This window comes from Arachis ipaensis, chromosome B4 (assembly GCF_059453495.1).
Source record: "Arachis ipaensis isolate K30076 ecotype BB chromosome B4, ASM5945349v1, whole genome shotgun sequence".
NCBI classification, from domain to species: Eukaryota; Viridiplantae; Streptophyta; class Magnoliopsida; order Fabales; family Fabaceae; genus Arachis; species Arachis ipaensis.
In genome coordinates this window covers 132896260-132911899 of record NC_142439.1, presented here as the reverse complement: position 1 = coordinate 132911899, position 15640 = coordinate 132896260, and the positions used below count along the sequence as shown (strand labels likewise).

At 29.0% G+C, this 15640-nt stretch overlaps 1 non-coding gene across 10 annotated transcripts; it reads left to right on the top strand.

Moving 5' to 3' along the window:
- Positions 1 to 584: 584 nt before the first annotated feature.
- LOC107635000 (uncharacterized) lies at positions 585 to 6611 on the top strand. Of its 10 annotated transcripts, none has more exons than XR_015880783.1 (14): positions 585 to 1517; positions 1620 to 2053; positions 2189 to 2404; positions 2536 to 2574; positions 2878 to 3030; positions 3121 to 3321; positions 3490 to 3564; positions 3740 to 3793; positions 4208 to 4301; positions 4379 to 4432; positions 4569 to 4866; positions 5334 to 5462; positions 6022 to 6061; positions 6171 to 6611. It is a non-coding gene; the product is annotated as an uncharacterized LOC107635000 (transcript). The 10 variants fall into 10 exon arrangements; XR_015880777.1 differs by having other exon boundaries at positions 5330 to 5462; XR_015880784.1 differs by having other exon boundaries at positions 5330 to 5462; positions 5963 to 6061.
- The last annotated feature ends 9029 nt before the right edge of the window (positions 6612 to 15640 follow it).

The following is a 15640-nucleotide window of genomic DNA, read 5'->3' as shown; positions in this document are numbered from 1 at the left end:
CTCAGAAATCAATTAACTTAGATAATAATAAACTAAAAAAATTAACAATCATCCAAAACACCATCAACTCAAAACAAACCCTAAATTACAACCCTACCTTAGCTGATATTATTTAATTTCTAATTATACTAAATTAATATAACAAATCCCAATCACACACTTTATTAAAAGTTTTAGTCAATAATTTAATAAAATACCTAACAAAATCTTAAAAAAAATCTAAAAAAAAATAAAAATTATAAGAAAATTATCTTTGATGGTGATTACAAAATGGTGGAAGTGTGATGGTCACTACTAGAAAACTAGTTATTACAGACGGATATTTTCGACGGATTTTATCCCACAGAAATACAGACGGAATTTCAGAGGGATTTTTTGTCGGAAACAAAAAAAATGAATCAGCATAAATTACAGACGAAAAAGAGAATCCATCGGTAATTCTGTCGGAAAAATTAATTTTTTTTCGTGAAAAATGGTTACAGACGGAAAATCCGTCTGTAATTAAATAGACAAAAAGCTGCGTTTATTAAATTATTACAAACGAAAAATCCGTCTGTAATTTAAAATTTTTCGTCGGAAATATTGAGTTAAACATCCCTATCATATCGAGCTCCATTCACACCACACATTATCAAACGAGCTTCTCCTCTCTCCGTCAAGGCGTCAACAAGCTACTTCTTCTCTCCGCCGCCGCCGCTTGCATCGCACGAGCTCCTTCGGCGCCGCTCGCATCACACCAGGTGCCGCTCGCATTGCACGAGCCCCTCCGGCGCCTCTCGCATCGCGTTGCTCCCTTCGTCACCATCGTCGCAGAGCCCTCTCCACCACTTTCGTCGCGCGTCTGCTCCCTTCATCGCCGTCGTCGCAGTGCTCTCTCCGCCAGATAGGTTATCTTTTCAACAACTATTGTATCCAAGTATTCAAGTATCCATGTTTTCTGTGACATATATTCCTAGCTAGGTTTTCCAATCTGTGATAGCTTGATCTGATCTATGAATTTCCTTTTCTTTTTTTTGTTAACATAATCTTTTCTTATTCCAACTCATAAATCACTTCAAATTTTCCTAAATCATAAAAACTCTACCAAAATCTGAACTAGAATTAACCCATAGAAGGTGGAATCAGAGCCTAACAGCAATGGTGCAGGTTCTAGTAGTGGTGGTACAGGTTTATGAGTTTATATTCTAGTAGTGGTGGTGCAGCTTCTAATAGTGGTCATCATCAACATCAACATCAACACCATCATCATCAAGTAGTTGAAGAGGTTTCAGTGCAAAGGGTGAAGAAGGAGGAGGTTAATGCAAAGATATCAGCATGGCAGAACTGAATTTGTGCAGAGAATTTGGAATGGAATTATTTATTTAATTTGTTGAAATTGCTTCTTGTTGTGTTCTTTACCCTACTTTACAATAATCAAGGAATAATTTTTTATGGAAAATCTATTAGTTTCAAGAAAAACCACTCCGATCTACTTTAACTCGAAGACCGTCTCAAGAGCAGCTACGGCTACGTTCCAGGTGCTTCTTACTTCCTCTTCTCGCTCCTCTTTCCATTTTTACTTTGCATTTTTTCCTTCCTTTGTTTTGTTGGATTGAGAATTTTTTATTTTCGGGAATTAGCTCCAGATTTTGAGGATGAAGAGGATGGGAAAGAATAAGAAGAAGAAGAAGAAGAAGAAGAAGGAGAGATTTTAGCTCCTATGCCGGATTCTAGCTTCAACGAAGATGATTTGTATCCTTCTCCAATTTTTGGCTGCTGAACAATTTTTAGCATAGAACTGAAAAAATGAAAATAAAAATAGATTATTCCTTTACAATTTTGTGTCTAACTAGATGTTTCTTTACAATTTACATGAATTATTCTTCTTTAGTGTTATCACCAAAGTATTAGTTTCTTATTGATTTATATCTTCTGTTATTACTTTGTAGGAAGAGATAAAAGAAATGGAAAGGGAGCAAATCCGAGAAGGAATTGATGAGTTTGGAATATTGTATTCTGAATTAAGTGATTCTAACCGATCTGAAGGCAGTAATAGTTCTTTTGCATTCCCTGTGTAAGTAAAACCATATGCTACCATATTTAAAAATGTATTGTATAATGTAAATTATAAAATGAGATAGTGTCATATAATATAAAAATGCTAATTATGAGATTATGTTGATAGTAATTGAGATTGTGAATGTTGCAGAGCATGCCAGTGCATAATATGTATGTTGGAGAGGGTTCAGACTTCCAATGTAATATATAAAAGGGTGGCTGAGCAGTGGGGTTCTCTTGGTGACTTGACTGCGTCTGTTGCATTGATTCGATTCGATTGATGCAGAAGAAATACTCAGGATCTACTAGAATTGGCGATGGATCTGTTAGACGAGATCAAGTTGGTCTAGTGGGTCAAAATACTCAGGTTAATATTTCAATTGCATAACCCTTATGGAGTTCTATTTTATGTTTCAGAATTGTTATTCTGGTAAATAAGGTTTAGTTCAATATTTAATCTGTATTGGTTTCTGTGTTGTTTGCTTATGTATTTTGCAGCTTGTTCATTAAGGTTCACTGAATTTTATTAGTTCCCAGGTAAAGCTGGCCCTCCTTGTCTCTCCCAAGTCTTGAAGACATACTTAATCAATTTTTAACCCTTTAATTCTTATCTTCTGTGAGCTCTGAAGCAATGGTAAGAGGATTGGAGGAGTTAGTAATCAATTTTTAACCCTTTAATCTGAGAAGGCTCGAAGTGAGTTGGAGCATAGTCCAATCTTCTTATTCAGAACCAGAGAGTTGGAGCATAGTCCAATCACTAGTCTTTCACTGCTTCAGTACTATCAAGAGTGCGTTTGAGCCTACAAGCTTCTAAGTAATATTTTTCTCTTCATGGAACAGTTGGTTGAATCTATTTTAAGCAAGGTTGTAGAAGAGTTCGAGCATCAGATTGCAAGCTGAGGAGGTGAACAGGTACGGCCAAAAATAACTTCAAGAGATCCTGTTTCTCAAAGCAATGGGTCTGCATTGAAGTTTGTTATGCCAGATAAAAGGGTAACACAATCACATTTTGTTATGCCTAGTATTTGCAACATTCTAGGACCTTATGAAACTTAAGAATGCATTTTTGTTGTAATTGGTTAGGTGGACAACAGGATTAATATGGTAACAAAGAAAGAGAATTTCATTCAGAAAAGCCGTGTTGCTGAGCAATCAAGAGGCCAACTTCTGAGACAGAAAGAGCTATCTGATCAACAACATAGGGATATTCAAGTAAAAAAATCTTTGGGGTCCCTGTCTTCTCCTATAAGGATCTCCTATAATGCAAAATAAAAGATAAAATGTGTAAGTGCTTATGCTTCATAATATATAATAATAGAATTATGGTTTATTAGCCTAGTTGTGTAAGTGCTTATGCTTATACTCAAACTCCAACAGATATATAATTATGGTTTAGAGGTTATAAATACAAGAACTCCGTTTTTCACAGTATTATTTTGATGAACATTACAGTGGGAGTATCAAGTTGGCCCTTGTGTAGTTATTGAAGCCGCTGATCATATTTGGTGCTCAAGGTACATCCTTGAGGTAATTGTAGTTTATTATATCTGGCTTCTAAAATAATCAGTTATAGATATGCTAAGACAACTTAATTCTTTACACTACAGATTTCTGGTTCTAGTTCTGTTTCATATCTTATGGACTTTGGATTCTATGCATGATTTATTGTTCTTGTTATGTAACTTCTTCTGTATTATGATAGAGAATCACTGAACAATCCGGGGTTGTGCTCTCATTTGATCCAAAACCAATAGAGGTATCATTTCAGCTACAATAACTATAATCTTTATAGATATGCTATGGAATTTTATAAATTTTTGACATTGTTCATCTTATTATCCAATGTTTGTCTTTTGTGAGAATTTAATAAATTAAAGAACGGTATAGTTAATGTATCTTGAGTTAACTAGGTCTTGTATATAAATTCTTGCAAAAAATTTGTTGCTTGCTAAGAGAAGCTTATTTTCAATGCATTTGTACTCATAATTTGGGTTAACTTGGTAGCACTGCTGTTTTGTGTTTTTGTTTATTTTTTGTACCTCCCCGCAGCATTATCTGTTCATAGACTGGTGTAACTTTTAAAACTCTTATTCTAGTTCACTTTCCCTCGTAACATGCATCATCTAACAAAGTTGGATATTTACTGTGGTTTCTTATTTTGTGATTGCAGAACAATCTTCATGAACTCTGGGCCCTTCTCAATTTTCTTCTGCCTGAAATTTTTAGCTCTGCTGAAACTTTTGATGAATGGTTCCAAATATCAGGTGAAATGGAAGTTTTTTGTAGACTGATCATTTAATGACTTGACATTGTCAAATGTTTCTAAATATTTCTTTTGTAGGTAAAATGGTTCTATTGAATAAGTTACTTCCTAAATTAAAAGGTTCTTTTGTAGGTAAAATGATCTAAATATACTTTACTATTTACTTATAAATGCATATTTTAATATATAAAAATTAATTTTAACAAATGATTTTGTGTATGTCACGTTCCATAAATGTTCATATTAATTAATTGATTTTATTTGATAGATGTGGCTGGATTTGATTAATAAAGCTAAAGAAGGAGGGTTAGATGCAATTGAAACGTATGTGTTTTGGAATGCGCATGAACCAAGTCGTAGATTATATGATTTCAGTGGCAACAAGGATCTTATTAGATTCCTCAAGACTATTCAAGAAGCTGGACTCTATTCTATTCTTCGCATTGGTCCATATGTTTGTGCTGAATGGAATTACGGTGGGATCCCTGTGTGGGTTCATAATCTCCCTGGTGTTGAGATTCGAACTGCAAATTCCGTTTACATGAATGAGATGCATTTACAATTTGGTAGGAGTATTCAACATCTAGATTTTTATATCCTTTGTTTTAGTATACCTTAGTAAAGCACCATCGTTTTTTTACTTTTAGCTTGTTAGCTATATAACTAGGTTCTCATAGAGGCAAGAGCACATCAAAGATATTTTTTCTTTTCTTGTTGTATTATATATAACTTCCAGCATTAGAGTTATAGTTTCCTTGTGATATTTTCTATGAAATGATTTTAAGTATGGCCCTCCAGTTGATGATAGAATAATAATTGATTTCAATTTGTTCACTCTCCTATCCAAAGTAAATTCTATTGTAGTTTTATCGTTGCTTTTATCTTTAGATGGTAGAGAGAAAGTTTCTTGAATTACATTTTGTGGGACCTTATATTAATCGTGATAGGAGTTTAACTTCTTAACATTTCTAAATTGAAATTCTGTCCCACCTTAGCAGCTTCCAAACTGATTAACTGTGAAATTTGTAGCAAGGCCATGGAGCAAGTGAGCAAGAACCAGGCATTAGTAGATGCTATTGGAGAACCAATAGTTAAAGCTCAAGATCGTGCTCATAGGATTGGACAGAAGAAATAAGTACAAGTTTTCCGATTTTGCACGGAGGTTTGTAATTGTTGTGCATTATTACTATGTTCACTATTATCTATGCTTTTGTATATAGGCAGCATACATGTAAGGCACCTAACTGGATATATCTAATTTTTAAAAAAATTGCAACACATGCTGTCTATGATGTAAATTATAAAATTATTACAATATCAAGATAAAACCTATTGATATTAATCTAGAATGAATGCCATTGTCTGCACTAGTCATTATAGATAAACTAAAAGCCTGTATATCTGGTAAGTGCGATATCTCACTTGTATTGGCACAAAGTTTCTATAAATATCCGACAAGATATATATCTAACTCTGGCACAACAACCAATTTTAAGCACTGAATTTATACTTTTGGTTGGTCTTAATATCTTGTACAATGAAAATTCACAGTATACAATTGAAGAGAAAATAATTGAAAGGGCTTACAAAAAGCTTGCACTTGATGCTCTAGTGATTCATATATGTACATATTAATTATACGTAAATATATTTTTTTGCAAGACGTTAAGTTTTGATGGGTTCTCCAAGGTGATGTTGATAAGAATTTCACCTAACTGCAGTTAATGGGGGAGTTCTTGCTATTGCTGATGGTGTTTCTGGGTATGCTACTCTTCTCTCTCTCTCTCTCTCTATCTGTATCTAGCTCTTTCCTAGTGTAAAACTTCAATCATTGTATTAACATTATCTTTTTTCTCATTCTGTGCCACAGTTGGGCAGAAGAGGATGTGGATCCTTTATTGTTCCCACGTGAATTGATGGCAGTCCAAAGAATTGCAAAGGTTGCTCAGCCTGATGCAATTAGAGCAGCATTTGCAGAATTCTTCTCAATGCTTATTTTTGATTTTGTTGCTGAAGGCTCTGGCATGTCAAACAAAGCACCATAAGGAAATTACTTTCCCTTGGTGATCAACTCTTCTGAATCAAACCTATCAGGTTCAAGAAAAATTCATACACAAATAGTTGATGGATGCTGATTCATGTCCATTTTTTGAGAAAGAATTCAGTTAATCTTTCTGTAATATATGTAAAATTGTGTAAAATTTAGTATGGTTGAACAATATACTAAGGATTATAGTTGATAATACACTTTGTTTATGTTTTGAATTATATTGACTTGCTTGTTTATAATAATTTTCTTTTAATTTTATAATGCGATGAATTTGTTTATCTTTTGTAATATTATAAATATTCGAATACAAATTAGATAAAAATTTGTATTAAATTTATATTTATTTTGTATGAAAACAAGTTTATTTTGTAATTAGAAAAATAAAAAAAATCTATTTTAGCTTACTGACGGATTTACAGACGGATTTTCTGTCTGTAATAAGAGTGTGAGATGATTTTCCAAAGGTTTAAATTACAGACGGAAAATCCATCGAAAAATCTGTCTGTAATTACAGACGGAAAATCCGTTGGAAAATCCGTCTGTAATTACAGACAGAAAATCCATCGGAAAGTTCGTCGGCTTCGGAAAATAGATGGAGAATGTACAGAGGGAAAATCTGTCGGTAACTGGTAAAAATCCGTCGGTAATTTTCCAACGAAAAAAAATCCGTCGGTAAATAATTTCCGACGAGGTTTTTACAGAGGGACAAAATCCGTCGGTAATTTCGTTGGTAACAAAAAATCCATCTGTAATATATACCAAATCTGTCTGTAAATCTGTCTGTATTAAACCATTTTCTAGTTGTGGGTGACAGGAGGAAGCAGTGAAACCTATAGTGGTGGAACTAGGGTTTAGTAACATAACAAACAACCAAAAGAAAAAATAGAAAACAATCTTACCTTGGCACAGTGGACCTCAGCCACAATGATCACGACGACCTCCAATCGACGATAATAGACACCAACAATGGCGACACGACAGAGGCATTCCACGGAGACTCTAGCAGCAGTGACAACGACGATTTACGACGACAATGTTGCTTACTAGTGGCGACGACAACTCTAGATGGTGATGGCGCACCCTTTTTCATTGGACCAGAGGGAGAAAGATGAGAGAGAAAAAAAGGAGGATAGAGAGTTTGCAGAAGTGAAGGAGAAGAGTTTCGCATTTAAATTTTATCCCAAATTTATCGTCGGATTTATCGGCAAAAAATCCGACAGTAAAGTGTTTGTCATTGTCTAAACGATGCATTTCATTAAATTTTGTTACCGTCGAAAACTTTTACAGTAAATTTGACACTAATAAAATTAATTTTTGTGTCTCTATTTCCGTCAAATTTAACGGCAGAATTTTAAATTCGACAGTATAATTTATTCGAGAGACAAATTTTTATTTTTATATGTCGAAAAATCTGTCACTAAATCTGACAATAACGTTTATTACTAAATCTAATAGTATTCAACATTTTTGTTGTAGTGTACCAAAACCTCGTTGCCTACGTGGGGATCCACACATGTTTTTGAATATATATCTATATCTATATAGAATAATGTGAGAATTCAATGTTATTGCTTTTGCGATATCTTGTTGGAACAAATATTTTCTCATCACTGGAATGTATAGCAGAATTCATGTCACTTTACATTAATTATTTTATTATTTCATTCCTTCTTTTTTTTTTTTTTGGTTCGTATTGAAATGTAATACCTAATATATAGATATTTGCTTAAAAAATAAGACTAAGATTATTCTCATAGTAGAACATAAATTTGTAGGATCGTAATATGAAATTGTGATAGATCATTTTCTATGACTCTCGGAAATTTGTCATATTTAAGGTTTTTTCTGTTGCAAAATTTATCAGTAATTAGTGATAAATAAAAAAATTTACTGATAATAACTATTTATTACTATTTGAAATTTTCAGTTGGTAAATCTATCGGTATCAAATGAATTTCTTTTAGTATCTTTGCTTTTCAGGTTAGCATCTTCACATATAGAGAGTATCTATAAAAATTCTAATACTTAAATCCATTAGAGGTATGTTTAAAATTCTTATACTTAAAAAAAATATAAATGATAATTTCTTAAAAAAGATGTTTTTTTTAATGTTTTAGTACTTTTATTTTTACTATTAAAAATTTGTCAAATAGATAAAGAAATAAAAAAGATTTTTTTATTGAAAAAAGATTTTCTTTTTAATCGATTTAATGGCGCCCAAACAAGTACAAAACCTACGAAGTATGGACATTTTCTTGATTTGCTGTGTCTGTTGGACAAATTTTCGACACGACATACACTCTTCAACACTCGTTCGACATGCGTGTCTTCTGTGTCTAACCGTACCTTAATAAAAAATGAAAAAAAAATTTTCGGACACGCTTAGACGACACACCTAAATACTATCACGTATCAGTGTGTCTAGCCTTATTCTTAACATATATTTTTGAAATGAGTTTAAAAATAATATATATTATTAAGTATTAAAACAAAAAATATTTTAAATATTTTATATATAAAAAAATATTAAAAATAATTAAAAAATTAATTTATATTTTAATATTAATAAAATATAAAACTACTATTACAATTTATGTAACAAATATTTTATATTTTATATATATACTGTGTTCTCATGTCTTGTAAAAATTTTAAATTTACGTGTCTATATATTCCGTGTCATGTCGTGTCCCATATCTATATTAGTATATGTACATCATATGCTAAAACTATAAAGAGTACATTATCATGCATTTATTACTTACTTTTGAGGCGTGATGTAAGGCCCACATCGGTTGGGGAGGGGAACGAAGCATGCCTTATAAGGGTGTGGATACCTCTCCCTAGCATGACGTGTTTTGACGAGTGAGTGTGGGGGGCTTAGGCTATCATCCCTATCGTCAAAGGCAAAACCGTGAGACCTTGTGTGCCAAAGCGGACAATATCGTGCTAGCGGGTGGTCTGGGCTGTTACACGTGATATGATGAATTACCTCACATTAGTCCCTACGACGATTTTTAGTACAAAAACATTAATGGAGCACTGATATAGACAGTCAAATATTATGTTAAAACTTGTAAAATGATACAGTTTTGATTTTGACATTCAAATATCTCATAAACAATTTTGTATTACTTATTTTGTTAGGTAAAACTTTAATAAACACCACTTATGATGTTGTTTTTGGGTTATTTGAGTGCCAAAACTAAAACGACATCTTTTTACAAAGTTTAATGTAGCATATGGCTGTCTACAACAGTGTTTCGTTAACGTTGAAAATTGTTTCAAGGACTAACATAAATTATGTTTACAAAATTTGAGAACTAAATAAAGGCAATTGAAACTTTACAAACTAAATTGAGATTTAGATGTAAATTCAAGAACCAAAATTAAATATTATCTCGTTGCAACACATAATAGATTCAAATTCAACTTGCATGGAATTAAAAGAAAAATGAATATATTCGCATCTCAATGATATATTAATATGCTATATGCATAGCTGACAAAAACAAAAGGGACAATGCCAACGATAAAGACAATCGCAACTGCAACCTCTAATAATTAGCATTTAAAATCTTAATTCATAATGAGTTCCTTTAATTTGTTTTATAGCATTTAAAATCTCACTTCATAATGAATTCCTTTAATATTTTTTTTGAGTTTTGGTGACCTAGCCATCTTTATGTAAATTTTTTAATATAATATGTGTTTTTTTAGTTTTAGAGTATTCAATTTAATATGTCAAAGACTAATTTAATACGTATTTCAACTTTAGAATTTGTCGTTGGCCAATAAATTACATCATGTATAAGCTAAAGTGGAATTCAAATTCAAACATTTATTTAAATAGACAAGTATGTTGATTATTCAACCAATCTAAATTAGTTATATGTGTTTATATTTTAACTATAATTTTCATACAGAGACATTTTTATTTGTGTAACAATTTCAAATCCTAGTCTATTTATACCAATGATTCGCTGCAAAAGAAAATGAAACTCATGAGAAAAAAAAAAGTTAGAAATAATAATGTCTCTTTTGGTAAAAAACGTTCTCCTCTTATGGCTGTTTTTAGTGCCATTAGTCATTAATGGCAAAAAATATGTGAGAATTCACAATGATTTAGATGGAGGTGTAAACCTATTAGTTCACTGCAAATCTAAAGATGATGATCTTGGACCACATGTTCTTGGTCAAGGCCAATTTTATGAATTTAGTTTTACTCCGAATTGGGTTGGGAACACATTATTCTTTTGTTCCTTTCAATTTGATGGTACTTGTCATCGGTTTGATATATACAAAGATCATAGGGATTATGTTTATTGTGGTCATTGTGATTGGTCTGTGCATCGCAATGGACCATGTAGGCATTTTAATGCTCCGGGACATGATTGCTTACCATGGAATCAACAAACATGTTAAAAATATATAATAGATACTGTTATGATGAGTCTCGTAAAATCCTTTAAAAAATAAATCTCATATCGGGAACCACCACCTGAAAAAAAAAACGAGTAAAGTGTCGCAGAGTGGAGCCCAAATTCTTATAGAACTATTCTTCAAGTATTAATTCGTTAATGTAAATTTTTTTTAAAATATTAGTCTCACGAGACTCATAATAGATACTATGATAAACAATTAACTCAAAGTTGTTCTTAATTTTTTTTTTTTGGAATAAGTTGAGAACTCATGCAATTTCGTGCTAAAGTTATTTCAATTCTTCATCTTTTTCTTTTTCTTTTTTTTTTAATTTAGAATAAATGATTTTTATAAACTAAAGAAAAATCAATAGTTAAAATTTTCAAATACAAAAACGTTAATTAAATGGTGAGTTCTACCCAATCCCCTCTAAATCAACATGTAAATTACTCCTTATGACATGGCATGTTTTAATTGGATGTTTAGTTTTAGTTTGAGTTAATTTAACTCAATAAGACTTAATATATTAACTAAAGTAGAGTAACTTTGTAATTAAATATTTTTATAAGAGGGAAGAATATATAATTTCTCTAAACATTAAAAAGTAAAGTTATATTTCTTATCATTGTTTAGAAGCTCAATGTCCCTTTTCCCATTTCTCTCTGAAATTGAAAGAAAAAATAACTCAACCTGTACCCACCCGTCTTACTTAGGGTGTGTTTGACAAACGCGTTGGAGAGGAGAGAAGTACGTTTGAACTTCTTGAAAGTTTCACTTTTATATTTGGCCATTTTTATCTTTCTGAATGCAGAATTGAACTTTTATATTTGGCCATTCTGCTTCTGAAAGCACGTTCACGTTCATGAGAAGCTAAAATTTGTAACTTCTGCGTTTCACATTCATGGTTACTTATTATCTTTAGAAAATTAGATGAAAAATTTATTTCTTTTTTACCAACCATACCCTTCATTTTCTTCTTTAAGAAGGATACCAGTAACTATTACCTTCACAATAATTCTTTATAGTTCTTCCTACTTCTTCATAGTTGTTCGTTCTAATTTTTTTTCATTAAAATAGTTCAGATTTGTTTTAATCACTAGCAAATTGAATATTTTAATTTTTTTATTTTTAGTACTCATTTCATATTTTAATTTTTATATTTTTTATTATATTTTTTATTTATTTTTTTATTATATTTTTTATTTATATGATAAATATTTTTATATTATTTGTGTAGTGTTCTGATTTCTCATGTTATATTTTTATGAGTTTTTTTATCATTTACTATACTATTTTTTATATGTATATTTTTTATGAAAATTTTTTTTGTTTGGCTTTTGTTCATATGATTTTTTATTTATTTTATTGTATTTCTTTTATTCATATGACAAATGTTGTTGGCTTTTTTATGATATTTTTATTATTTTTTGTTCATATGAATTCTTTTTTTTTTCCTATTCTTTACTACATTGTATTTAGGTTGTGTATGAAATTTTTTTATTTTTTTATTTGATTTTATTCATACGAATTTTATTTATTTTTTATTGTATTTTTTTGTTCATATGATATATATATTGTTGATTTTATGAAATTTTTATTATTTTTTATCTGTATGATTTTTTTTTCATTTTTTGATGTACTCTATTTTTGTTTTATATTAATTTTTTTATTTTTTATTCTGACCTTGTAAAATTTGTAATTATAATTATTATATACTACGTTTATTATCAAAATTTTGTATAATATAAATTATGATCCTATAAAAAAGGACAAAATAAATAAAAAGTTAATTATAAGTAACAATAAAGCCATAAATAATGAAAATTTATAGTCCAAAATAATACTAAATTAAAGAGTACTAACAGTACTAAAAAAATTATAAAATATTTTCTTTTTGTTTGACATTATAAAATTTATAGTACTCTCTTTCATATTTTTATTTTTTATTGTATTTATTTTATTTATATGATAAATATTTTTTATATTATTTTTGTTATTGTTCTGATTTTGTATATATATAAAAAAAATTATTTAAATTGATGTCTCTTTTAGTAATTTTTTATCTAAAAGTGATTTTGAGTAGTATAATCCAAACAACATTTATTTTACTACAATCAATTTTGATATAAAAATTGCCAAAAATAAATCACGTTAATCCAAACTTACTTTTTATCAAAATCAATTTTATAGAAACTGCCGTGTGCAAACTGTAATCCAACGTGCTCCATATCTACGTCCTATATCAAGATCATGATGATAACCTGAAATTATATTGTGTTGGCATAACAACTTACTAAAATAGTAACCATTCACGCAGACGATGAACAAATGATCTGAACAAGTGGATCCCACGGATAAACTCGATGAATTCTTCACCGTGCATATCACCAATGGCTGTACTACGTTAATATATTCTTTAATTTCAATTAGGAAACAGAGAGCAAGTGCGATGGTTTCAATTGAAGGGCAATTCAGGGGGAATGATACTGATACTCCGTCATCCTCTTCCTAATGCTCAAACCATGCTGAAATTTCCTTCTTAAGGATCAACATTTGCAAGAAGTCTTCGCCGATCTTGGTTAGCTGATTCTGCAAAGCCACAACATGTCTTTGATATAACATCATCAATTGAAAAGCAAGGGTTCATTTTGTCGGAGCATGATTTGGGAAAGAAACAAAAATTGGGTTTTTAATAATTTAGTAAATTATATGATTACCTATTTTGGGCTATAATTTAATTACCAATAGTTTAACCATAGTTAACATAACCACCAATTAGAGAGTGACATGTCACAGAGGGTAATGTACATGTTATTATAGGAAGGGTAGAGTAGAATTTACCTAATTAAATATCTCGCTTCATATTTTTATGTAAATCGAATTTATTAAATTTAAATTAAAGTTGTTAATAGTATCGAATTTAATAAATTCGAATTACTTGGACTAAATAATCTATTTAGCTACTACTAAATTGAATAAGGTATATTCCATTTAACTTTCTCCTTAATAAATCGAATTGATTGAGGCTGATTATAATAGACAACAAAGATTTGAATTTTCTCCATAATAAATTGATACAAGTGGTTTTGATTTAATAGTAATAATAAATCGAAGGTAATAGGTCAAAATCCTCCAATATAGAATGCTTATCATATGTTTAGCATTTTATATATATATATATATATATATATATATATATATATATATATATATATATATATATATTCGTTATTGTGGTTATCTCCATTAGCAATTTGTAATTGTCGTGTTATATATTTTTGTTTACGTAAATTAAATATAAATTTTAATTTTAATATATTATGAGTATAAAATTGTTATATATATATATTTAATTATATAATATTATATTAATAAAAAATAATTATCTTTTATATTAATTATATAAATAATCATCCAACAAATAATTATAATTATATAAATGTATAAAATATTTTATATTATTAATAGATCAAAATTAAATTCTTACATATAATATAGCTAGAATAGCTGCAATAGAAATTGTGTTGGTAGGTTGGAATGGATAATAAGCAGTAAAGACTAATTTTCAAACAACCGACTATTTTGGTATTTTTTTTAAGATATAAAGCGTGAATTATGGATAAGCTCCTAGGACAAAGAGCTGATGAGTGAGGTAATATTATATTAATGGGTAATACACCCAACAAAATAAGGTTGTGTGTTTTGCCATCACAACAATCTTTGTTTTGAGAAGAAAATAAAAGGAAAGAAAAGAGAGGAAAGAAAATGATTATTTTTTATTATTTAATTGAGAAGGAAAATTAAAAAAAAAAATGAATGAAAAAAAATTGATGGGATCTATTATTTTTTTTTCTCTAACATTAAAAAGAAAATAGAGAAAAAATTAATATTTTTTTTATTTTTAATATTATTTTTTTATTTTTTAAATATATTTTATAATATAGAGATAAAATTATTTTTTTATAATATTTTTTTTTATTTTTTTTTCATCCAAACACATCTAAAAAAAATAAAAATTCATTTAATTTCTTTTTTTTTTTTCTTTCTTTTCTATTTCCTTCTTCTCTATTTCTTTTCTTCCAATCAAACATAGCCTTAGGTATTATAATTCATTATACAAGCTTTATAAATGACCATATATGGATCGGAAGAGCTTGCATCTATCAAACAACAAAAATTTATAGATTGTCAAACAACAAAAATATTATATATACGTATAAAAGGAATCCGTTATCAAATTAGTTATTATATATTTATATATATTTTATATTTTAACATATATTTTATATTAATAATTAATTTAATAATTAATTTTTTGTATAAATTTAACATATTTCATCAAATAATATCAAATTCTTGTGAAATTTTAGAATTAATATTTAAATTAATCTTTAAAATTATACTTATACCTTAATTTAGACTTTTAATTTAGCATTTGTAATTTATGTTAGTCTTTGATTTTATTTTTATTACCTGTTAATCGTGTGCTTAGATAGATTGATAATTATTCTATTGGCCTAAATTTTCTAATAACTATGTGATATAATAATTAAAATATTTTATTCTAATTTGCTCAAAAAACTTTTAACATATATATTTAAGTAAAATTAGAATTAAGATTTTAAATATTTTTTAAGAAATTTAAAATTAAAATATTTTTTATTGTCATTTTAGATAACCGTTAAAAGATTTAATTGGACCATTATTAATCTCTTTTATCACATCATTAATTATCTTATAACAAAAATAAAATAAAAAAATAATATGTATTAGTGCTAAATTAAATAAATTAAAATTTTAAAAATTAAATTAAAATACAAATATAACTTCAAGAATTAATAGGAGTATTCCGTTGACATTGTTATCTA